General features: G+C 44.0%; 1 long non-coding RNA gene across 1 annotated transcript; it reads left to right on the top strand.

Moving 5' to 3' along the window:
• Window positions 1-10,021: 10,021 nt before the first annotated feature.
• On the top strand, window positions 10,022-25,886 carry LOC144340564 (uncharacterized). Its single transcript, XR_013416817.1, has 3 exons — window positions 10,022-10,278; window positions 20,365-20,435; window positions 25,760-25,886. It is a non-coding gene; the product is annotated as an uncharacterized LOC144340564 (long non-coding RNA).
• Window positions 25,887-26,321: the final 435 nt, after the last annotated feature.

Raw genomic sequence — 26,321 nt, 5'->3', positions numbered from 1 at the left:
TCTGAAGAAATTTTTCTATTTCACTTAAGTTTTTAAATGTATTGCATTAAATTCAGGAACACAATACATTGTTATTAACTTTAGTCACCATTATGGACAATAGAACTCTTAAATTTATTCCTGCTGTCTAAAATATTTTACCCTTTGACCACCATCTCTCCAACACCTGCCCACCCCAGCCCCGATACCCTCCATTCTGCTCACTGCTCCATTAGTTCAATGTTTTAAGATTCCACATGTAAGTGAGATCATGCAGGATTTCTCTTTCTGGGCCTGGCTTATTACACTCTGCATAATAAGTCCTCCAGGTTTATCCATGTTACTGCAAATGGCAGGATTTCCTTCTTTATAAAGGCTGTACATATGTGGACCACATTTTCTTTACCCATGATTGGGATATTTCTCACACCGTGAGCTTAGGAAAACTTCATTCCTAAACAGTGGTTGGGATTCTGCCTCCACCCACTGACAGTAGGTGTTTATCCATTAATCTGTTGCTAGACACTTGAGTTGTTTCATACATTGGCTATTGTAATGAATGCTGCAATGGAGATAGGAGTGCAAACAGCTCTTCAGCATGCTGGTTTCAATTTCTGTGGATATATATATGGTATTCTGTGGATACCTAGTAGTGGATTGCTGGGTCATATGACAATAGAAAAAATTTTAAGAAGTAATGTGCCCAAGTAACAATGCATTTGATAAGGGCAACCCAGGTAAGACATAAGAAATGTCATAGAAGTTAAGGTACTCCCTGGAGTGCTTAAAGAAGGCGCTATATACGAAATAGCATTTGAGCTGAGCAGTGAATAATTTTTGTAGAAAAGTGTGCCTTTTCAACACAAGAAAGAGCAATCACTAAACTACAGAGGCAGGAAGTGACAGTGTGTATGTGGATGATGGGAGCCGGCCTGGCAGCTGTGTTGGGGTCATGAGAGATCAGGCTTGGAGCTGGCAGGGTAGGTTGCAGGAGGCCCAAGGAGCGTGGGCCAAGCACGGGCTATGGAGAGATGACTCAGAGCAGAGAGAGCTTTTGAACGATGGATCTCCATGACCTGTAAAAGGGAGAGGCTTGGAGGCAGGAGTGCCTCTCTTGAGGTGCTAAAAGCTCTTGCAGAGGGAGGGAGGGATTGGTTTGAGCCACTGAGAGGACGTGAAAAAAAGAGAGGTCACAGCTACTGGGGGACGTAAGTGTCTGGGATACAGGGGTACAGAAAACCAAAATGAGAAAGTCAGAGAAGAGTAGCTTTGAGAATTGGCCATGTTCAGAAGCCTGTTTGAGGTAACATAGAGCAACATTTGATGTCCGGGCACAGTGGCGCATCCCAGCATGCTTTGGGAGGCCAAGGCAGGAGGATCACTTGAAGCCAGGAGTTTGAGATCAGCCTGAACAACAGAGTGAGACTCTGTCTCTACAAACAATAAAAAAATTAGCTGGGTGTGGTAGTTGCATGACTGTAGTCTCAGCTACTTGGGAGGCTAAGGCAGGAGGATTGCTTGAGTCCAGGAGTTCCAGGTTACAGTGAGCTATGATTGTGCCACTACACTTCAGCCTGGGTGACAAAGCAAGACTGTCTCTAAAATAATAATAGAATATTTTAAAAATTGAAAATAGAAAATATTCCATGAAAATGTCCAGAAACAGTTATAGATTATAAAAATGCAGTGCTATTATGTTAAAGTCACTGTGAAAAATGAATTTGCGGATATTCAATGAAATCCTAAACAAAGTCCATACAGTTTGAGCACCCCTAATCTGAAAATTGGAAATCTGAAATGCTAGAAAATCCAAAACTTTTTGAGAACTGACATGATGTCACCAGTGGAAAATATTACACCTGACCTCATGCAATGGGTTGCAGTCAAAACATAGCCAAAACTTTGTTTAATGCAAAAATTTATTTAAAATATTGCATAAAATTACCTTCAAGCTATGTGAACAAGGTATATATGAAACATAAATTAATTTCATGTTTAGACTTGGGTCCCATCCCCAAGATACCTCAATGTGTATATGCAAGTATTCCAAAATCTTTAAAAATCCAAAATCCAAGACACATCTTGTCGCGAGCATTTTAGATACGGGATACCCAACCCGTATTGCCAACTCCCTCCATATGTGGTTACATTTTGCTGGTCTTATGGCAGAAACTTGGCTTAGTGTAATTCTTAGTGGTAGCAGCAGAGGGCAGCAGCAGTAGACGGTTGGGATATTCCTCACACCAAGTTAAGGGAAACTTCATTCCTCAGTGAGAATTGGGATTCTACCTCCACCCACTGACGGTAGATGTTTCCAGATGCTGGGGAAGAGATGACTGGCCCTGGCTTGCCAAGTAAACCGCAGATTCATCTACACCTTCCAGATGGAAACTCTAAGCAAAGCAACAGAGATCTCTTTATTCCAGCAACAGGGATCTCTTTATTCCACCAAGCAAAAAGAATAATAATAGGCTTGGCACGGTGGCTCATGCCTGTAATCCTAATGCTTTGGGAGGCCAAGGCGGGCGGATTGCCTGAGCTCAGGAGTTCGAGACCAACCTGGGCAGCACGGTGAAACCCCCTCTCTACTAAAAATGCAAAAAATTAACCGGGTGTGAGGGGTGTGCCTGTAATCCCAGCTGCTCGGGCTGCTGAGGCAGGAGAATTGCTTGAACCTGGGAGGCAAAGGTTGCAGTGAGCTGAGACTGTGCCACTGCACTCCAGTCTGGGTGACAGATTGAGACTTGTCTCCAAAAAAAAAAAAAAAAAAAAGAATAGTTCAAGGTATTAAGTGCCTATTCTAAGAGCTGCATGCATGCTATGCCATTAATTGTCTTAACAACACTAAGAAGCTGGCATTATTATTACTATCCACATTTTATTGTAAATAAGTTTAAGTAGAAGCAACTTATAGATGGTGGATATCTTGCTCCTGAGTCCATTGGTTTAATTAACCCTTCCACTGTATTACCTGTCTACAAAGTGTTGTTATTCGAGTGTGTGTACGTGCACACATGCTCTCTGGTGCACACAGAGTTTTTGTTAGCTTATTTAGATTTTGCGGAAAGGTGAAGAACTTATGCGTCTTTTCATCTCTTTTTTTTTTTTTTTTTTTCTTTTGAGACAGAGTCTTGCTCTGTCGCCCAGGCTGGAGTGCAATGGCATAATCTTGGCTCACTGCAACCTCCGCCTCCCGGGTTCAAGTGATTCTCCTGCCTCAGCCTCCCGAGTAGCTGGGATTACAGGCACCCGCCACCATGCCCGGCTAATTTTTGTATTTTTAGTAGAGACGGAGTTTCACCATGTTGGCCAGGCTGGTCTCGAACTCCTGACCTCAGGTGATCCACCCACCTCACCTCCCAAAGTGCTGGGATTACAGGCATGAGCCTCTGTGCCCAGTCTTCATCTCTTCTTTTAAACCAAAACACTGTAAGGCATTAACAACATACTTTGCTGGAGCAGTGCTGTTTCAAGTGTGTTCCCCTCTCTGGTGCTGTCCATGAGCTGTTGGTCAGGGACCTGTGAGGTCAGCACAGAAATTGAGAGCATTTAGATACTTTGATAGCAATTTGACAGATTCATTTTATGTCTATTGAATCTCATAATAAAAATTGTGGGCTTGTATTTTACATGTCTTTTTCATTTGGTTTTTCTAGTAATTTGAGGCTAGTTCCTTGCCCACAGGATTGCTTGAGAAGCACTGCAGTTTAGTTTATAACACACATGTAAAAGTCTAGAGGATTTTAGCTAGTTCCTTTCACAGGGGAAATGAAACCCAGCACAATTATTATTATTATTATTATTTTTTTTTTTTTTTTGAGACGGAGTCTCGCTCTGTCGCCCAGGCTGGAGTGCAGTGGCCGGGTCTCAGCTCACTGCAAGCTCCGCCTCCCGGGTTCACGCCATTCTCCTGCCTCAGCCTCCGGAGTAGCTGGGACTACAGGCGCCCGCCACCTCGCCCGGCTAGTTTTTTGTATTTTTAGTAGAGACGGGGTTTCACCGTGTTAGCCAGGATGGTCTCGATCTCCTGACCTTGTGATCCGCCCGTCTCGGCCTCCCAAAGTGCTGGGATTATAGGCTTAAGCCACCGCGCCCGGCCTTGCACAATTATTAAGACAGGGAGGAGTTGCTCCTCTAAATCCTCCAACAGCTTCACTGATTGTCGAGATTAAAATACAATAAAGAGGGAGAAAGTGGCAGAGAGGGAGGAATGGGAGAAGAGGAACTCGAGGGACAGTCTTGACAACTCTCGCAGGAGGACTTGGGCCACGTCACTGCGATGAGTATAGGAAAAGCACAAAATTAAAAAGAAGCAAATGGAATAAGGAATACTTTTTCTAAAAAGAAAACCAAAACAAAACCCTGCTCTTAGATATGACTGCTGCACCTTTTGCATATACGTTTGATACAGCAAATTATCCTGAAGTCCATGTACTAGGCTAGGCTTCCACATTCATTGATTCCATTCACTTATACTAATCAATACTTGATTTTCAACAAGCTGCAAGTCAGAAGTCGCCATTAAGAGTGGGATGAGGCGGCTCACACCTGTAATCCCAGCATTTTGGGAAGCCAAGGGAGGCAGATTACTTGAGCTCGGGAGTTCAAGACAAGCCTGGGCACATAGCGAAATCCAGCCTCTACAAAAAATACAAAAAAATTGGCTGGGCATGGTGGCGTACACCTGTGGTTCCAGCTACTCAGGAGGCTGAGATGGGAGGATTGCTTGAGCCCAGGAGGCCAAGGCTGCAATGAACTATGATTGTGCCACTGCACTCCAAGTTGGGCAACAGAGTGAGACCCTGTCTCAAAAAAAAAAAAAAAAAAAAAAAAAAAAAAAAAAAAAAAAAAAAAAAAAGATCGCCATTTAGGAATAAGAAAGAAAAAAGTTCTTTTAGGAGAAGTAGCATGTCTTAGGGGAAAACAAAAATCAAAACAATAAAGGAACTTGTCACGGCAAATGTAAACTTTTAAAATGGGAGGGAGAGTTTGTTAGAGTAAAGGAGTCGGGGAAGCAGCATTGTTTGTTCACTTGCAGGCACTTTCTTTCTCTGAAGATGTAAACTGAAAAATGACTGGCTCGGTTTAGACTCAAGAGTACTTGCTTTGCAGTGCGCAAAGATAAAGGAGATGTCCAACTATATAATATGATTTGCCAGGCAGTCTTCCCCAGTTGCCCCCAAATCTTTCTTCCCTGCCCCTCCTCTGTATTTAATACCATTTCCTTGGCTTAAGGCTCTCTTCACTATTAAAAAGCCAAAGAATCCTGGAAGGATTAATACATTCAACCAAATGGATCATTTGGTATGAGTTTACCAGATCCTCTCCAGAGAGCTTGATTTGATAAGAGGGATAGAGGGGACTGGAGGGGGCTCCAGGCGTTCCTTCTTCAGCAAACATTTGAGTCCCTACATGCCAAGCACTGGGAACTCACGCCCCTACCCTCAAGGAGCTTGTAATCTACTGAAAGAGACGTGAGTGAATCCAGAAAACCATGCAGAGATCCAACGCTTTAATGTACACAGTAGGTGGTTACCTAAGGGTTAGAGAAGAATGCATTCAGATGTGAGAGGTAGTAGAAAATGAGAAAGAATTAACTTCTAATGCATACGTGGAGGATTTCAGAGCAATGGGAAGCAATTGCTCAGATAATGCCAGGAGGTGGCACAACTGGCATAAAAATAGGAACCGGAGATCCTGCACACCACCCAGTCTTGGGGGTATGGACACGAAGCCCAGGATGATGTCAGGCTGTTCTGATTTGGCTCCCATTGTAGCCTATTAAGACTGATTAAGGACTGTTTACTTTGGAAAATCACATTTTGACTTCCATCCCTTCACATTTCAGCTCAAAACCAATGTTTAATTCAAGTTCAAGTCAGATTTAGCTCCCTCCAAATTTGTCATTGTCATTTTCATGACATAAAACTGCATTTTGGCAACAAGGCACAGACACATTCCAGCTCCTCAGTGTGCTAGTTAAGCAAAATACTCAACTTCTCAGTGCCTCATTTGTCTCTTCTGTAGAATGGGCATATCGGCACTATTTGCCTCGCAAGGTTATCATGAGGATTAAAATAAATAAACCCATAAGGCACCTATGATTACTTTGATTGCTAATCCACACCCGATGGTTTGATGACCTGAGGGGCTGTTGCGGGTGGGAAGGCCTCTTCTCTCACTGTGCCTAAGAGGGCCTGGGATGAGAAGGTTGAAAGGAAGAAGTAGCTAGCATGTGAACACCTGAATGGGTCTGCAGAGAGAGCTTGGAGCCACTGACAGAGGGATGGAACAAAGGTGCTCCCAGATCAGAAGCAGGTACTTGAGAAGAGGCTTCGGTAGAAACACAAGCTTTTAATAGGAAGAGAAAGTAACTTTCTTCAGGCACGTAGGAAGCTGGCAGGAGGTGTGGCCATGGGACCCCATCCTCTGTTGAGGACGCAGAGCTAGATCTTCGATATTCACTTAATGTTTCTTGAGTTCCCACTATGTTCCAGGGGCTTTTCTAAGTGCTTGGGTATGCCCAAATGCATACATAAAAAACATCCTGCCCCATGGAGGATAGGGATATATAGTCTAGTGGGGCAAACAGGCAACGAACAATGGATGTAATAAATAAGGACATTTATTTTTCAGAAAGAAAAGAGTTGATCAGGGAAATGCTGATTCGGTATTTGCGGGTAAGGTTGCATGTCTGTTTATTTCAGGAATGACAAGGGGACCAGTATTGAACTGGAGCCACAGAAGGAGAGAGTAGATGTATAGTGGCAGAAAGGTGACAGAGTGAGAGATAGAAGTTAGATCACTTTGGTCACTGTGAGCACTTTGGCCTTTTCTTTAAGTGAAATGTGGAGTTTTGAGCAGAGAATTGATATAATATGACTCATATTTTCAAAGAACTGCATTTGTTGCTATGTTGAAAATAGATGCCAGGGCATATGGAAAGAAACAGAGACAGAGAGCTATTCCTGCAATTCAAGCAAGGGATGATGACGATGACCAGGACCAGGGGACAGCAGTGGGTGGAGTGACAAGTTGTGGGATTATAGATATATGTTTAAGGTAGAGCCAATAGGCATTCCCCACAAGTTACAGGTGGGATGTGAGAGAAGATGGGAGTCAACTGTGACCTCTTTTATCGAACCTAAGCAACCGGAAGAATGGCAAAAGGTGTACGTAGAACAGGCTTGGACTTGGCGCTTCTGAGATTATACGATATCCAGTAGAAGGGTCAAGTAGATGGCTGGTCCAACTCTGGAGTACACCAGTTATCAATTAACTACCTCTCAGCTCCAGATCCACCTTTCATTATCTGCTCTGCGAAAATGGAGCTGGGCCGTGTAATAGCTTGACTTTGTCCTCTGGCATGATGTGAAAGTTTCTCAGCAGAGTGCGCTGGAGGGATGCTGCAGGAGGAAAGGATTATCTTCCCAATCCTGGGGAATGCTTCGTGGCAGGCCCCTGCAGTGTGCATAGTCTGTGCAGCCCCCAAGTCCTGCAGTGAGCTGCAGCTGGTACCTGGCAGCTGGCAGCATAAGACACCTCTTATGGATGGCTTCCCTCCATACCTTTGCAGCAAGTGCCAAAGCACAGCACCAGTCAGCAGACTTTACAGCAAGTTCCAAGATGTAGCACCAACCAGCAGGCAGCTCCCCCAGCAACAGAGAGGGCCAATTCTCGTACCATCAGTGTAGCAGCTCAGCAAACCTTTCCACCTTCCCATGAGCCACAGCTGCACCCCTTCCAATAAGGTCTGGATTTCAGCCCTAGAGTATGAGTGGAGGTCCTCCTCTTCCAGATTTGTTCTCTTCTTGAACACTCTATCTCAGCCTTATGGATGGAAGAAGCTCCCTTTATCTGCTATTTATGTATCCTTTGGCATTTTCTTTACCAATTGCTAGCCCATCATCCATTACTCCAGTCCCTGGTTATATTAAACTGTTCCTGTGCAAACTACTCTGTGGCTTTTGCCTCCTGAGTGGACCCTGGCTGATATCTGGGGTTCAGCAGAGAGCTTCAGGCAGAATGTATATCCTTAGGAATTGTCAGAAAATAAAGGCACATGGAGCCATGAGATCACTAATGGAGTGGAGAGATGAAAGAGGAGAAAAAAAGAGACCCCAATATTAAAAGATCAGGGAGAAAAAGAGGAATTTGCTTAAATGACAGGGAAGGAGCAACAGTAAGGCAGGAGGCAAATCAAGAGATTTTTCTGGCAACCAAGTTTAAAAAGTGTATCAGGGAGGGAGTGATCCACCATGTCAAAGTCTGCTGATACATCAAGTAAAAGTTCTGAGAGATGAGCATGGGACATCATTGTGACCTTGACAAGGTCAGTGAGGAAGAAGACTAATGGAGGTGTTTTTAAGAGAGAATGGAAGGGGAAGAATTGAGATAGAGACCTTCAGAAATTCTTTTGAGAAGTTTTGTTGCAAAGAAAAGCAAATAAATGGTGGTAGCCGGGTGTGGGGGCATAAGGAGGTGGTGCCAAGAGGAAGAAGCTGCACGTTTCTGAGATTATGAAAATGGTCTAGTAGCGAAGGAATAATTGCTGATATGGCAAGAAGGGGGAGAAATGCTGGAGCCTCATTTTTGAGTAGAGGATGGTTGGCCTAGAATCAGGAGTGCAAGTGAAGGGATAATACACCGGGCCTCCGAGGTCTGCCCGAGGGCCAGATTGAAACAACCGAAGAAAAAGTTGGGCTTATCCAAAGGTGGAGACAGCCTAGACAATGGGAAGTGTGACTTGGGAATGGAACAGAATTGCCAGGAAGCCATGCCCTCCAAGCCAACTACAGCTACTAACAAGGCAGCTTAGCCAAGGAAAGCATGCCCCGTGAGTGCCTGTCTTCATGTTTTGGTGAACGGGGAGAGAATGAGACCCAGAGAATGGAGACCTGGAGAATGAGTACAACCTCCAGAGCAGATCACTGGGATTGAATCACAACTCTGCTTTCACATGCTCTATGACAAAGGATAAAAACAAAACAAAACAAAACAAAAACTTGATTTCTTTCTATTTCACTTATAAAGAACAATCTTGATAATTATTACATATGCACCACAGACTGTTGTGAGGATTAAATGAGTTAAGTATCTAAAACATGTAGAACAGTAGCTGACACTATATAAATAATGAGCACTAGATCATACCAGTTAGTATTTTTAATGTTGCTTTTCCCTTAGTTTTAGTTTCCTTTTTCTTTGTTTTTTGTGTGTTTTCTGTTTTTTGTTTTTGAGATGGAGTCTTGCCTTATCGCTCAGGCTGGAGTGCAGTGGCGCAATGTTGGCTCACTGCAACCTCTGCTTCCCAGGCTCAAGCAATTCTCCTGCCTCAGCCTCCTGAGTAGCTGGGATTACAGGTGTGCACCACGATACCCGGTTAATTTTTGTATTTTTAGTGGAGATGGGGTTTCACCATGTTGGCCAGGCTGGTCTCGAACTCCTGACCTCAAGTGACCCACCCGCCTCGACCTCCCAAAGTGCTGAGATTACAGGCATGAGCCACTGCACCCGGCCTCGTTTCCTTTTTCAAAAATGTCTTATATGAATTAAGAAAAAAAATTTTAAGGGGGATATGTCCATTTCTATACTAGGATAGCTGAAGTTGGGTCTTTAGGGAGCGATCTAAATGGAAAGTCAAGTATGGTAACAATTGAGAACGTAGAAGTTTAGGTCAAAGTGGCCTAGAGTAGGGAAACCTCTTGTGGGTATAATAGGGTGACATGGTTTGGATCTGTGTCCCCACCCAAATCTCGTATCGAATTGTAACCCCCAGTGTTGGGGGTGGGGCCTGGTGGGAGGTGACTGGATCATGGGGGCAGTTTCTCATAAACGGGTTACACCATCCCCTCGATGCTGTTCTCATGATAGTGAGTGAGTGAGTTATCGTGAGATCTGGCTGTTTAAAAGCGTGTAGCACTTCCCCCCTCCCTCTCTTCCTCCTACCCGGGACTTGTGAAGTGGCTTGCTCCCCCTTTGCCTTCCTCTATGGGTAAAGGCTTCCTGAGGTCTCCCCGGAAACAGATGCCCCTGTGCTTCCTGTACAGCCTGAAGAACCGTGAGCCAAGTCAACCCCTTTTCTCAGCCTCCCGTGCAGGTTTCTGTGACCATGAGACTAAGTCTTGGTCAAAGGATGGGAAAGGAATGTTTTATGTGAAACTTTGGGGTCATACTCTTCAAGGGAAGAGACCCTCCCTTGCCCTTTTTCCTGATGGCTGGAATACAATCACAGGGGTGAGCCATTCAGAACCATCCAGACAAAGACAACTCCATAGGAAAAATGGAACAACCAGATAGGTAAGTCCAGCCCCGGGCAGCTCGTCAGAACAGCCGCCATTTGAGCTTCCCCTGCTGCATGAGGGAGAAGGAGACCTGTATCTTGATTAAGCTTCTATTACTTTGAGACTCTGTTTTATGCAACCAAACTTATATCCAAAAAAAATATCGATTTCCATAAAAATATGCCTGCAGGACTTCTTTGAATGCCATGAAACCCCTAGAACAGAGATGTGAGCAGATGTAAAGATGCCAATCTTACATTCGTAGGAAAGTGCAGCTGCAGAGGGCAGAGAGCCCAGCTCTTCGCCAATTAAGAAAAACAGACTTTATGAGAGGCCCTGCTCCCACAATCCTGGGCACCTTTGGCCTTCTGGTCCTGTTACATTCATTCTTGATCTCATCCTTGTCTCCCTTCTTCATTGAGAAACGTAGACTTTCTTCATTCTTCTTCTCATGCCTAAGCTATCTTGCCACCAACTCACCTTCAAAATGCCTGCAACACAATATAATTCCTTGGTTCTTTGTTTGAGATAGAGTCTCACACTGTTGACAGACTGGAGTGCAGTGGCGCAATCTCGGCTCACTACAACCTCTGCCTCCGAGGTTCAAGTGATTCTCCTGCCTCAGCCTCCCTGGTAGCTGGGACTACAAGCATGTGTCACTACACCCAGCTAATTTTTTGTATTTTTAGTAGAGACAGGGTTTCACCATGTTGGCCAGGATGGTCTCGATCTCTTGACCTTGTGATCCACCTGCCTCAGCCTCCCAAAGTGCTGGGATTACAGGTGTGAGCCACCGTGCCCAGCCATTCCTCAGTTCTTATAATTGACTCAATTATCCTGAGTTTAAATCAGAAGAAACTCAACTCTGGTCTCCTGAAAAACTTTCAACTCATTTCCTCCTCTGCATCTTCTCACTATTCTGGATTAGATTCCTCTGGTGTGTAGTTCCCAGAAGGGCCCCCAAATTATTTCTGAAACCAACAGACATTTTTTTCCTAATACACGTTCAGCCTGTCTTCCTCTCCCCACAAACATGGATTAGGCTCTTATTTATTCTCTTCCAGGGATCATACCAGGTTCTAACCTATACAGACACCCGCCCCTGCAAGTGCAAAGCATGAATGATCATGGGAAAAACTCTTTCTTCATAGGATGGAATCAGAATTTCAACACAATATAAAAAATTAAAGTCTAATTTCAAACAGGTAGTTGGCAGGTATCCATCAAGGAAAACTAATTTAGGACTTAGAACATTTCTGGAAGTCTACATGCTAGGGCACCAGCATGTCCTCTTCATCCTCAAACATTCATTTATTTCCTTTCATTAGCACCGTTACAGACCTCAAGTAAGTTCAATAGGAAGCCACACTGACCTGATTAATTATTTTAAAGAAACAATACAAAACTGCAGTTTGCATGTTGGAGATCTCACAGAGGCTTCTTTTCTTTGGATCACTGAGTACTTTTTCCTTGGTTGTAGTCGCTCAGGTCCTGCATGGAGCTCCGTGTTTCTTGGCCCTTTGCCTCATCACCAGGACAGTGGGAAACTCTCGACATTGATTAGATAAGTGATGTTATAAGAAAAAGGTAGGATTGTGTCAGAATTCACTGGCATTTCATGGTGGAATCTGGCTTCCTGTTGAGATGTGGATTTAGACACCTCCTCTATCATTTGCCATCTGTGCTACTCTTAGTAAGTTAGTTAACCTTTCTGAGCTTTGAATTTGAAAAAACCCCAAAAAAACAAAAGAGGGGGCTGGGGAGGCATTAAACAATAGCTGCTATGGTGGTGAGGATTACATGAGGGCATGGTCACACTTCCCTGGCCAAATAGGGCCCTATCTCAGGCCGTCTCTGCATAAACCATGCTCTTGCCCACTTTTCCCCACTTTGTAAACCGGCTCTCAAGCGGATGCCGCATTGAAGAGTCTGATAAATAAAGTATCACTCACGCAACATCAATGAGCTGCTTTCTCCTGGGATATTTGTACTTTAGGCTGGATATGTCATTAATCAGTAGGGTGGAGTTTCAGGTATGAATGACAGAATGGAAGAGAGGAATATTGTGCTTGGGAAATGCCAGAACCATTGAATCATACCAGCTGGACCAGTTTATTTCACTGTGATGCAGGTTCTACTCGTTGTAGAATTGTACAGTGAGGTTGACACCTGAGTAACTTTGAAAAGGGTGCCTTAGAATGCACATATGATAAAACCAAAAGGATGGAGAAGTTGTCTTGAAGGTACTGTGTCTGCTCAGGGTGTAACAATGGCTACAATTTAAAAATCCCCCTCAATTAGAAAAAAAAGTGAAACAAAGACCCAACCAAAAAAGTAAACACTATACAAAAATCTCTTTAATCATAATGGCTGTAGAAACTCTGAGAATTAGTGTGTGGCATCTGCACATCTGAACGTTTCTCTATATTCCTGGGAAACTTCCACATGGCGTGAGGGGACGACAGACCTGGGATCCGGAATATGCATAAATCTTGCCAGTAGCAAGGGAAGGATCTGGAAAAGAGAATAAAAGCCTCTCTTCTTGATCAGAACACACCTAATCCCCTGTGGATAAAAAGCATAACTGTCATTCTTGGCCAACTGCACTTGAGTCTCCCAAATTCAGGCTGGGAAAAGGACTAGAACTTGTACAGCCCAGTGCCTGTCGAAGCCCTTTACTGCACCGGTCCTCCAGAGAAGGGATGGGTGTTCCCTGATTACAGAAATGGAGTCCAGAGTGGGCAGAAGAATTGAAGTTGGGACACCAGCATGTGGAACCATCCCTGCCTCTCCGTGGTGACCTGGACCATGGGAAGGCTTGGCTGTGTCCTTTAGCCAAATTCCTGGGGTCCTTGTGTAGTTTTTTTTCTGTCTGTGAAGAGATTCCTAAAAATTACAGTTTTACTTGACTTTTAACATAGTATTAAGGACACTCTATCAATTTGAAACAACTTACCATCTTCTCTCAGCCTTCTAATCCCATTACTTCCTCATGTGGGGGTATAGGAGGGAGGGGAATACCAAACTATTTTGTTTTCAGGGAAGAAAGTGAATATGCAAAATTTTTGTTGTTGTTTAATTTAAGCAACTGACTCAGGAAACACTTGACCTATTCACCTTCTCCTTCCTGGAACACTGGACTTGTTTTTCATAGGAGTCTTTGTGTTAGTAGGGTTGGATGGATGAGCTCCGTGAAGATAATCACAGGCTGATTACTGTAGTCTTTCCAGGGCCAAAAAGAAAAGCAAAGAGGAACTGGGCGCACTGACTCATGCGTGTAATCCCAGCACTTTGGGAGGCTGAGGTGGGCAGATCACTTGAGGTCAGGAGTTCGAGACCAGCCTGGCCAACATGGTGAAACCCCATCTCTACTAAAAACACAAAATTAGCCCGGCATGATGGCGGGCACCTGTAATTCCAGCTACTCATGAGGCTAAGGCAGGAGAATCACCTGAACCTGGGAGGCAGAGGTTGCAGTGAGTCGAGATCGCACCACTGCACTCCTGCCTGGGCAGCAGAGTGAGACTCTGCCTCAAAAAAAAAAAAAGGAAAATGAAGAGGAGTCAGGAGGAAGGGTGGTTAGCTAAGTGGCAGTGAAGGGATGAGGATGTCTGTGAACATGGTGGGTGGCAGTGGGGGGCATACTAAGCGTGGAAGTCTCTCTCCTCAGCGGCTGAGCGCCCGCTGGAACATTCTAGGGCACGGAGCAGGAGTACAAACATACCACGGTCATGGCTTCCTTCTTGGCATCTGGGTGCTGAGTGCCAGTCTCTTTTAGACTTGGCCCATATTTGTAAATACTGGGGAAAAAAACACAAAATGGACTGGCTCACAATATTTTCTGCTCATCCTGAAGGATGAAAACTCAATATTAGCAATTCTATGCTGAAGACAAGTTCAGATCTTTCAGAAGCTCTTAGAACCAAAGATTTATTTTTTTCCTGGAAAAGACCTTAAGAGACTATCCAATAAATGTTCATATAATTCCTATTTTATAGAGGAAGCCACTGAGGCCTAGACAGATTAGATGATTTAATTTTCCCAAAGGCTTGCAGCCAGTGAGGGGTTGGGCTAGAAATCCAGGTCTCTCCTTGAACCTGGCAATACTCTGTCCTACATTTTGTTACCTCTCTGGCTGACGAGTGATCATGATGAATTGCAAAACATAAATTACTTCTATGCTGGGAGGAGGTGGTGAGGAACAAATGGGTGGTTACTTGCAAGGCTGCCAAACTCTGCATGGAGAATCTTGTGGGTGTTTTTTTGTTGTTGTTGTTTTTGTTTTTTTTTTTTGAGATGGAGTTTCACTCTTGTAGCCCAGTCTGGAGTGCAATGGCGTGATCTTAGCTCACTGCAACCTCTGCCTCCCAGGTTCAAGCAATTCCTCTGCCTCAGCCTCCAGAATAGCTTGGACTACAGGCGTGCACCACCACGCCCAGCTAATTTTTGCATTTTTAGTAGAGATGGGGTTTCACCATGTTGGCCCGGCTGGTCTCCAACTCCTGACCTCAGGTGATCCACCCGCTTCAGCCTCCCAAAGTGCTGGGATTATAGACATGAGCCACCGCGCCTGACCGTGAGTGGTTCTTAAAGCCCTATCTGAACATTAGAATCACCTGAAGAGCTATGACCAAGCAGATGAATTCAATCAGAGCCTCTGGGTGTGAGGTCAGGGTATCTATACTTTATAAAAGCTCCCCAGGTGATCCTAAGATGCAGCCAGGGCTGAGAGCCTCTGTTCTAAAACTGTGACTCTTTTTTTTTTTTTTTTTTTAATTAGAGATGGGGTCTTGATATGTTTACCAGGCTGGTCTCTAACTCCTGGCCTCAAGTGATCCTCCCATCTCAGCCTCCCAAAGCGCCAGGATTACAGGCTTCACCACCTCACCCAGCCTAAAACTGTGATTCTTATAAGGCAGCAGTTTGCAACGTTTTTGGCATCAGGAATGGTTTTTGTGGAAGACAATTTTTCCATGCACCAGGGGTCAGGGGGCATGGTTTCCGGATGATTCAAGTGCATTACACTTATTGTGCACTTTATTTCTATTATTATTACATTGTAATATAAAATGAAATAATAATACAACTCACCGTAATGTGGAATCAGTAGGAGCCTGAGCTTGTTTTCCTGCAACTAGATGGTCCCATCTGGGGGTGATGGGAGACAGCGACAGATCATCAGGCATTAGATTCTCATAAAAAGCATGCACCCTAGATCCTTCACATGCACAGTTCACAATAGGGTTTGCATTCCTGTGAGAGTATAATGCCAGTACCCATCCGTGGCCTGGAGGTTGCAGACCCCTGTGATAAGGGACAGGTGGAGGGCAAACAAAGCCTCACCGAGAGATGTGGCCCCAGTGAGCATGCATTAGGCTCAGCTGGGGGGCTTGCTGGATCCAGCCTCAGATTCGACACATCTGGGGTGGGTCTGAGGATTTGCATTTACAACAAGTTCTCTATGCGATGCTGATGCTGCTGAGTAGGGGCCATACTTTAAGAACTGCTGACCTAGAGGTAACGTGCCACACCACACCTGTCCAGTTCCCATCCTTAAAGATTGCTGTATCACTCAGGTGGACTTGGGGTGCACAGGTGGGGAAGATGGTAGCTCTGATTGAGAATCCAAGTGAAACCGACTACAGAACACACAACTCTGGTGGTGGAGGGTGTGACATCTCTCAGGAGTCTCAGGGCAGGTAAAAGTTACCAGCTAGCAACCCAGAGCGTGAAAACCAGAATGAGATGCTGATATTTGTTTCCTGTGCTGAAAGTAGAGTTTCTTGAAATGCACACTAGGCCGGGCACGGTGGCTCAAGCCTGTAATCCCAGCACTTTGGGAGGCCGAGATGGGCGGATCACGAGGTCAGGAGATCGAGACCATCCTGGCTAACACGTTGAAACCCCATCTCTACTAAAAAAAAATACAAAAAACTAGCCGGGCGACGTGGCGGGCGCCTGTAGTCCCAGCTACTCCGGAGGCTGAGGCAGGAGAATGGCTAAGCCCGGGAGGCGGAGCTTGCAGTGAGCTGAGATCTGGCCACTGCACTCCAGCCTGGGCGACAGAGCCAGACTCCGTCTCAAAAAAAAAAAAAAGAAAAAGAAAAAGAAATGCACACTAGAACTGGTTAATGTTCGGAAAACAGCCGTGCCATAAGAAGGCTGTAAAGCGGCTATTTGGCACCACGGCAAGCCAGCAACCAGAAGCAAGACCTTTATCTTGGGAAACCCAGTTTCCAGGAGCTTGGGAGCCTGTTTTGACCTCCACAGGGCATGTTCCCAACTCCCACACCTCATAGGGCAATTGCCAGGATTTCAACCGTAGGATGGAGTCTGAGAACGTCTGATCTCAGAGAGAAGGCAGCAGGAAAAAGAAAACACATTGAGAGTGGTGGCCCCCAGTTCTTCAAATAGAACAGCCAGGTCTCACCACTCCCTGGGTTCCACTTCTTAAAGATGAACCAGGCCTGACAGGCAAGGCCACCATAGCTGAAAGGAATGATGTTTGAGCAGGTAAAAACCCAACCAAAGGGACAGTTCCTGAGTGCGTGGACAGTGTTGGCAGTGCAGTGGGTGGCAGTGGTGCATAGTGAGAGGCTCCAGTGAAGTAACTTACTATAGTGGCTGCTGTGTAGGAAGGAGAAAATGGAGAGGAATCTCGAATGAACCTATGAGATGAGGTCAGAGCCGCGCTTCACCACACCTAAGAAAACTTCTATGAAATGATGGAATGTTGGTATGTACAATGACCTGGGAGTAAACAGCCAGGGAGAGGAAAATTCTGGGTCTCCAATGGAGTCATCTCCCTGCCAGGACCCAACCAATGAGCCTCGGATAGACCTTTGAGCCACACTGCATGAATGTGGAAAATATCAAGACAGATCCTCCCAGACATTCAAGTGATTCCTTAACAGGCAGATGCAAGAATTTTGTGCACCACAGTAACCTGTCCAGGTCACAAAATCCTCTTTGTGAAGTGTCTACCTGTAGCCAAGGCAGTACTTGCATGGACTTCCGTGACACAGAGTGCCCGAGGTGCTAGGAGAGCCTTCCTGTGGATTGAAGATTTGACAATGATGTCCTCGGACCAGCTTTTGTTCCCTCAGATCTGAACTGCTCCCAAGTCTGTGGATCAATGGAATGACACTAAACGGCACAGATACACCACATCACACAGAATTTCAGGGGATTTAACTTATCTGAACATATCATGTATGAAAAGACTTTTTCCGAGACCTGTAGCTGAGTCAAGGATGTGGAAATGCAAGGAAAGAAAGTACAAGGAGGCTTTAGCAGGGACAGGGAGGGTAAGGTTTCCATGCAGACTTCTGCCACAGCAGACTCTTTGGGCTGTTTGGGCCTGGGCTTGAATCGCTTCACAAGCTCTGGCCTAATTTCTACAGAGCTTTTCAACACGGAGGATGAAAGGCATTCCGGAGCTGAAAGGGATTCTGTCCTCCCGCAGTACTGGGGTTGTCGGTGGCACCAACAGCATAGCAGCCGTCTGCCGACTCCTGACAGGCTTAGGAAGGTGCCTTTCGTGCCACTACAGCTCCATGTTAGCAGCCGCCCGTGGAGAGGAGGGAATCGTTTCCAGGAAGAAATACAACTCGTCTTTTTGCTTTTAATTTCTCTAGAATAAGCGGACTCAGAATGGTGGCAAAAGAGGCAAAATGAGAGTAGGCGTCTCCAAAATGTCAGGCTGGTGACTGGACCAGGGGCGAGAGGAGCAATGCAGCTCAATTACCTGGGGAGCTTCAAAAATATTTTTTGTTTTTGTTTTTGTTTTTTTAATTGTTGTAAAATGTATGTAACATAAAATTTACCATTTAACCATTTTATTTATTTGTATATTTTTGGAGATAGGGTCTCTCTCTGTTGCCCAGGCTGAAGTACAGGGGTGCAATCTCGGCTCATCAACCTCCGCTTCCCAGGCTCAAGCGATCTTCCCACCTCAGCCTCCCAAGCAGCTGGGACTACAAGTGCACACCACCATGCCTGGCTAATTTTCATATTTTTGGTAGAGATGGGGTTTTACCATGTTTCCTGGACTGGTCTCGAACTCCTGGGCTCAAGTGATCCACCCACCTCAGCCTCCCAAAGTGCAGGGATTACAGATGTGAGCCACTGCAGGCAGCCCATTTTAACCATTTTAAGTGTACATTTCAGTAGTAGTTGGTACATTCGCATGATTGTGCAACCATGACCACTGTCGATCACTAGAATCTCAGTTTTATTTTGTTTTGTTTTGAGATAGGTCTTGTTCTGTTGCCCAGGATGGAGTACAGTGGCATGATCTTGGCTCTCTGCAACCTCTATCTCTTGGGTTCAAGTGATTCTCATGCCTCAACCACCCAAATAGCTGGGATTATAGGTGTGTGCCACCATACTCAGCTAATTTTTGATTTTTATAATTTTAATAGAGATGGGGTTTCACCACGTCCGCCAGGCTGGTCTTGAACTCCTGGCCTCATGTGATTGCACACCTTGGCATCCCAAAGTGCTGGGATTACGAGGGCGAGCCACCACACCTTGCCCAGTACTTCAAATATTTTAAATTATAATTTTTTAATGAAGATTTCATTCAGTAAAGCCATTGAAAAAGAATGAGATTGTTCTTCTGTTCTGATGTGGAGAGATGTTAAAAATCCTTATTAGAGATTTAGAGAAAAACAGCAAGCCACAGAACTGTGTGTATAGTACATGTAATGGGTGTGTATGCACTCAGATGACTTCAGGAGGAGAACACAAATTGTTAATGGTGATTACCTCTAGAAATGGGAGTGAAGCTCTGGAATGGAAGGAATTTTAACTTTCATTGTATACTTTTTTTTTTTTTTTTTTTGGTACAGTTTAAGCGTTTTAATAGATGCCTGTGGTGTTCACATTTAAAAGTTTTCCAGCCACCTATTCTGCCTGAAATCGATGCAGATAGTATGGAGCAGTGCCTCAGGACCTGTTCATGTTGGGATGCCTTTTTGATTCTGACACACTGCTATGTTTAGAAACATCGCTTTGTAACAAGATCTTCCAGACAAAGGTTTGGATGCCCAGAGGGGTCTTTGGTGTCAGAATATCTATTTTAAATGAATTGTGTCATTATTCAAATCGTATTCAATAAACACGGGAAAAATTTTATAGTTGGGAGTAAGGATCAAGACAAGGCGACTTCTACTATACGCAGGGGTTCTTAACTTTTTGTGTGCCATGTTTACTGCTATGATTTGAATGTGTCCTCCAAATTTCATGTGTTAAAAACTTAATCCCCAAATTCATATTTTGATTGGAGTTGGGGTCTTTGGACAGTAACTGGGATTAGAGAAGTTCATCAGGGTAGGCTCCTTATGTCAGGACTGGTGGCTTTATAAGACAAAGAGGAGAGCCCTGAGCTGGCACAAACCCTCTTGCCCTTTGTGATGGTGAATTCTGTCAACTTGATTGGATTAAAGGATCCTGGGTGTGTCTGTAAGGGTGTTGCCAAAAAGGGATAACATTTCAGTCAGTGGGCTGGGAAAGGCAGACCCACCCTTCATCTGGGTAGGCACAATCTAATCAGAAAGCAGAAAAATGTGAAAAGAGAAACTGGCTTAACCTCCCAGCCTACATCTTTCTCCTGTGTTGGATGCTTCCTGCCTTCGAACATTACACTCCAAGTTCTTCAGTTTTGGAACTGAGACTGGCTCTCCTTGCTCCTCAGCCTGCAGACAGACTATTGTGGGACCTTATGATTGTGTGAGTTAATACTTAGTAAACTCCCCTTTATATATATATAAGCACACATAGTTCTGTGGCTTGCTGTTGTTCTCTAAATCTCTAATAAGGATTTTTAACACCTGTCCACATCAGCACAGAAGAACAATCTCATTCTTTTTCAATGACTTCACTGAATGAAATCTGAATGAATGAAATCTGCATGTGTGTGTGTTTATGTATATACACATATATACACTTATAAAAACAATACTTAATAAACTCCCCTTTATATATGTGTATATATACACATACATATACACACACACACACACACATATATTCCATTAGTTCTGTCCCTCTAAAGAACCCTGACTAATACACCCTCTCACAGTGTAATGACCTTTGCCAGGTTATGCCACAGCAAGAAGACTCTCACCAGATGCCAGTGCCATGCTGTTGGACTTCTCAGCCTCCAGAACTGTAAGAAATGAATCTCTGTTCTTTATAAATTACCCAGCCTCAGGTATTCAGTTACAGTAACACAAAACAGACTAAGAAATGTATCTTTGGCAATCTGGTGAAGCTAATGACCAATTTTGGGAATAATGGTCCCCCTCCCTGCCCAATAAGGTTCTTTTTCTTAAAGAAATGATTTTTATTACCATTATTTTTGAGACAGGGTCTTGCTGTTTCACCCAGGCTGGAGTGCAGTGGCATGATCATAGTTTGCAGTAACCTCAAACTCCTGGACTCAAGCAATCCTCCCACCTTCAACTTCTGAGTAGCTGGGACTATAGGCACACACCGCCATGTTTGGCTAATTAAAAAAAATTTTTTTGGAGAGATGGGATCTGGTTATGTTGTCCAGGCTAATCTCAATCTCTTGGCCTCAAGGGATCCTCCTGTCTTGGCCTCCAATAAGGTTTTTAAGTGTGCAAAATAATATGTATATAAGTATAAAATAATAAATTATATTGATGTATAGTTCTCCAAATTTTAAAAAAAATTATCAATAAAACAACGTATAAGCCCTTCATTGAAGTATTAAATAACAAAAGCTGTTTGTGGTCTACTGATTTCCATAATCTCAGAGGAGTAATGAGTGTAAATGCCACTTTAAGATATCACAAAACCAGTGATGAGATCTGAAAATAGATGTGAAGCCTAAGCAAGATGGTAAGACCTCGTCTCTACAAAACATTTTTTAAAAACATTACCTAGGCATGGGTCCACATAAGTAGTCCCAGCTACTCAAGAGGAGAAGCAGGAGAACTGCCTGAGCCCAGGAGTTTGAGGCTGCAGTGAGCTGTGTTCGCACCACTGCACTCCTACAGAGCAAGACCCTCACCTCTAAAAAAAAATTTAAAAAAAGATGAAAATAGATGTGATTTCTATTGATGATAAAGTCACAGATATTGCTTACATAATTGTGATTTGTTGTCATAATCAAAGAAAATGCTAAATTTCCCTTAGAGTTAGTGAAAATCAAGACGCATTTTTTTTCCCATCTAAGTTCAGAGACTTAGATGGCCCCAAATTCATACTCCAGGCTGGAAGCCACTGGCGTAACTGACAGATGAAAGGAAGAGAAGAATGGACACAGAGAGATTGGAGGTGGAGAATGAGAGTGGGCTTGGAAGGAATGAGATTCAGCTTTAGAAGCGAAAGATGTATCTTTCCCTCTGACTTGGTTTCCCCATGCAAGGAAGAGGAAGTAGTCGGGTACAGCATATATTAGGTCATCAGGAAAACAGGTAAGGAAGCTTTCTTCAGATGGCCTCAGAGTGAATGAATGGATGAATGAAAGCAAGAGGTTGTTGTAAGCAAGTAAGGGAGAAACCCAGATGTTACAGGAAACCTAAGGAGAGAAGATCTGGAACTAATCTGAGGACTGAGCCAGGGAGTCCAGGAGAGCAGAGGCCAGGGGCTAGATGGAGTGGGTGAGCATCCATTTCTGCTGGCCAGGCTGGCTCACCTGGGGACTTTCTTCAGAAATTCTGTGCTGCAGAAGGAGACAGCAGATTGAAGTGACAGCCTAGTGGGTGGATTCTTTGAAAGATGAGGAGGAGTGAGAAGCCTGTGTGTGCATCAAAAAAAAAAAAAAAGAATAAATAAATAAGGCTAAATGGTAGATTTCTGAGTGGAGAGTGTGTTTGAAGGGGCCAAGGGAGGGGACTAACACATGGGGAAATGGCAGATGCTGAATCCTTGAAGACTTCAAGTTTGGGGGATTTGCAAATCGCAAAAGTAACAAGAAAGGAGGAGGGGATCCAAAGTGCAATTGGGGTCTTAGGGATGTTGCTCATTTAACACAGTTGTTGGCATTAAAGAATTTCCAGGAAATGTCAATAGTTTGATAGCTTTGAACAGCCCTAAAAGTGACTCAGCCAGATGGTTCCTGTAAGAATTCTTCCCTCATGCCTCCTTGTCTGCCATCCTCCTCCTCATACAAGCTGTTTCCAGAGTGCAGATTAAGGCTTGTCAGCCAAAGAGGAACCATACTTCAGATATCTCAGGCAACATTTACTTATCTTCACAACCTTCCTTATTTTAAGTGCAGAGCCCTCTGACCTTTCGTCTGTTTGTTCCCCTTCATCTAATTTACCCTACATGAACTACCACTTTTCCTGCTCCCCTCTCCTTCCCTTGCTGGTCCATTAATGCCAGCTCCTTCCTCTCTTTTTTTTCTCCCCGTCCTTTCCTCTCTCCTGTTTCCTCAGGGAGATGTAGAGTTTTAGCACTTAGCCAGAGTGATGCTGAGCTGCTCTTTCGAGGCTAGCTCTGTCTTTTGCTTCATGGCGGAAACTTGACTGTCAAGTCCAGATCCCTTGGCCTAGAACTCTGAAGAGTCAGCCTCATCTGTTTTCTCCAAGACAGGCAGGTTTGGGAAGCTGAGAAAGCGCAAGAGGTCTTGCTCCTTTCCCTGGAGTTTCACTAGCTCTCAGGCCTGCTTGGCCTTTGCTTCTGGGGAGTCTGGAGTGATTTGCCGTTCCCACGGGAGCCTCAAACGGCCTATGTCTGACTTAAACCTGAGTCAGACCCTTTCGTTCTTTCTACAAGGGAGTTAGTGACATGGGAAAGTTCAATGCTGAGCCTGAACCTGTGGGGTCTGTGCACATGGTCTGCACATCAGCTGCAGTCCCTCAGGCCTTCCTAGGGTCCCTCCTTCCCAGGGCATTGATGGCCAATGATGAGTAGGTCAGAGACAAAGGGACATACATACACATGTATTCCAGACTGCTGTTCTAGGATTGAGTCCCTTCAATGAGTGAGAAATTAATTAATCTAATTGCCCAAGAAGGCTTCTAAAAGTTACTTAATCTTTCACTTTCATTCATGGCTGACGAGAAGGAGTTAAGGTGATTAGAATCTGTATAAAATTAGGAGAGAAAGGTGTTTCTGTAATTAGAATGACATTTTAGAGGAAGTCCAACAACCAGCTTAGGTATGCTGGAGTTTATCTGACAGAGTTGTGGTTGGACCACAGCAATGCTACGAAAGCTGTCCCAGCTCAAGTCATCGTTCAGGAATTTACCCAGCAGATGTAGACTCAGAGATAGGATTCAAAAGGAAGCCTCAACTTGAATGCACAAGGCAAAGGATTTTGAGTAGTTTCCATTTGCATCAGCTTTTTGTAGCAGTCTTGGCTCAAGTAAACTGTAACACTGAGCTTCTGGCGGTGACTTGGCACAAACTCGTGAAGTGATGTGCCTTCTTCATCTCTATCATCTAGACTTCTTGGACAACATTTCCTCCAGGGGCCATTGCTACTGCAAAATGCATAAGGGCTGGGGTGGGGGGCGGGGGGCGCCAAGCCTAGGGGATGTCTAGGTAGAGGGATCTTTCCTGCTTAAGCAAAAGTTAGGTAAATAAGGGTCAATAACATGGGAGCCTATGACTTAGAGTGAGGTGAAGTTATTTTTGTTTTCATTTCCATACAGAGTTCTGCATACATCATGTATCTGTAACTCATTCTTACAGTAATTGTAGCAGTCATTTCATTTTTTAGATCGAGTCACCCAGGCTTGTCACAACAGGTGCTAAAAATGCACAAGATAAAAGAAGCAGGAAGTGAAACCGGAAAATGGTTCTGTGAATCTGGGAGGTGGGGTGTGTAGACCGACATTGGAGGACACCCAGGTTTCTCTTCATTTCACCAGTAAAGAGCAACCTGAACGACTTACCATGCAATTATATCTGTTCTTTTTAAGCAACAGTTCAGAGACTATGAAAGCGGTGTTGATCATATCCTATGATTTACTAGGAGGCATATAATCCCAGGTTTACAAAGCAAGAAATGGGACTAAATTGAGACAAACAACATCACAAAGAGAATCCAAAACCCATGAAGGAAGAACTAGCTCCTAGATTAAAAATTTATATAACTGCTTAGGAGATTTGAGTTTTCATTGAGGGTTGGTTCTCAGGTCACTTTGCTGGAAGAAACTTAGGGGAATGGATCCCATCATGATGACACTTGACATTTGGGTAGATGGTGCTTTTAGTTTTGACCAAGCACTCTCCTTTTTGGCCTTATTTAGAACTGCTCTTAGATTTACTGCAGAATCATATGGTATGAGAATGTCATATGTTCAAGATAATAATCTATGTGGATACAGGGGGTTGCTACAATTTTATCATAATAGACGGACTGAATTCTGGATGTATTTATATCAGGACCTGCTCATGAAGGAGTGAATGAGATTTCAGATTTTGTAGTATTAAATCTTATTTTTAAGTGAAGGGGAAACCATAGACCAGAAGGAACATTCATGAGCATTCTCTGACTCCGCAAAAGATAGAAAGGAAAGGCCAGCCCCTCCATAAAACACTCTATGTCATGCAAATTTGAAATTAGGCTGAGCTCAATCTTAGATGGTTGCCCTTAACACTGCTAAGACGGAAGTAAGTAAAGATGCTCCTTTAAACGGTCAGTGTTGGGCATGGTGGCTCACGCCTGTAATCCCAGCACTTTGGGAGGCTGAGGCAGGCAGATCGCCTGAGTCCAGGATTTCGAGATCAGCCTGGGCAACATGATGAAACCCCATCTCTACAAAATACAGAAAAAAAATAAAAAATAGCGGGGCGTGGTGGCATGTGCCTGCAGTCCCAGCAATCCAAGAGCCTGAAATGGTAGGATTGCCTGAGCCACAGGAGGTAGAGGGTGCAGTGAGCCATGATCGTGGCACTGCACTCCAGCCTGGGTGACAGAGTAAGATCCTGTTTCAAAAAAAAAAAAAAAAAAAAAAGTGTCTTCCAGTGCTTGGTGTGAAGTATTAGGTTACAGTGTTAAAATACTAGAGAATTCTAAAATTTGCTCCCCCAATCTAAGAGCTATGTTCTCATCCTCTTGTTGTCTACACTAGCTTTTGTTGTCCACACTAGCTTTGGACACACATACACATATATACATACCAAGAGGCCATCAGTAGGTTGCTTCCCTTTCATTTTCACATTTCCAAAATGAGGGTTTGAACCAGATGGCTTTGAAGTGCCTCCAGTTCTCACATGCGCTGATTTTCAATCAAAATTGTAGGTCTGTTGATTTCTATTGTTCAGCTTCACGGATGCTGACTCACGAACAGCCTCCCCCACCACACGCACAAACACCACAGGCACACACACCCCTCTACCTTGGATGCACCTATTCATGCTTCAGATCCCACAAACTGATCAGGCGCCTATATTGAGAGTGGCACGGTGTAAAAAAAAAAACAGGCAAAGAGCTGGAATTGTATTTTCTTTTAAATCTTTATTTATCCTTTTCATTCCTTTATCCCACCAATGCAAATTGCGGAGAACAGCTGGAAGCCACGTCAGAGCGGCACAGGCCAGCTGGCTGAGTGATGCTGACTGCTGGCCCCGAGCATCGAGCATCGCAGAGGTCACAATGGGCATCAGCTCCGGAGCTCGGAGCGATAGACACAGGGCCACTGCAGGCCCGCAGGGAGGGCGCCTCCCAGCTCCCACAGTAGTTTGGCCTTAAAAACACTAAGAACAGTTGCATTCATTGTCTTTTTTTTTTCTTCTTTTTTTCCTTTAATAATAAAAAAGAAAACCAAAACCTCCTATAATTTATAAGCTATGTTTGACTATCTACATTATATAGAAAATATAGACTCTGTTTACTTTATAACACACATCTTTTTTCCCGTGATAAATAACTCTTTAAAATATCTAGTATACATGCCTTGACTTCTTATATATATGTTTGGTTATATACATATGCATACATATATACTCATGTTTGTAAGACACAATAAATATATACTTAACAATGACAGCCAAACAAATGCCGTTTTGGTTAAAAAACACAACAACAACAACAATAAAAAGCAGATGAAGTACTATAAAAGCACCAGGCAG

The sequence above is a fragment of the Macaca mulatta genome, chromosome 4 (assembly GCF_049350105.2).
Source record: "Macaca mulatta isolate MMU2019108-1 chromosome 4, T2T-MMU8v2.0, whole genome shotgun sequence".
Classification (NCBI taxonomy): Eukaryota; Metazoa; Chordata; class Mammalia; order Primates; family Cercopithecidae; genus Macaca; species Macaca mulatta.
The sequence above is the reverse complement of the archived record's forward strand: the minus strand, read 5'-3'. Positions and strand labels throughout refer to the sequence as shown.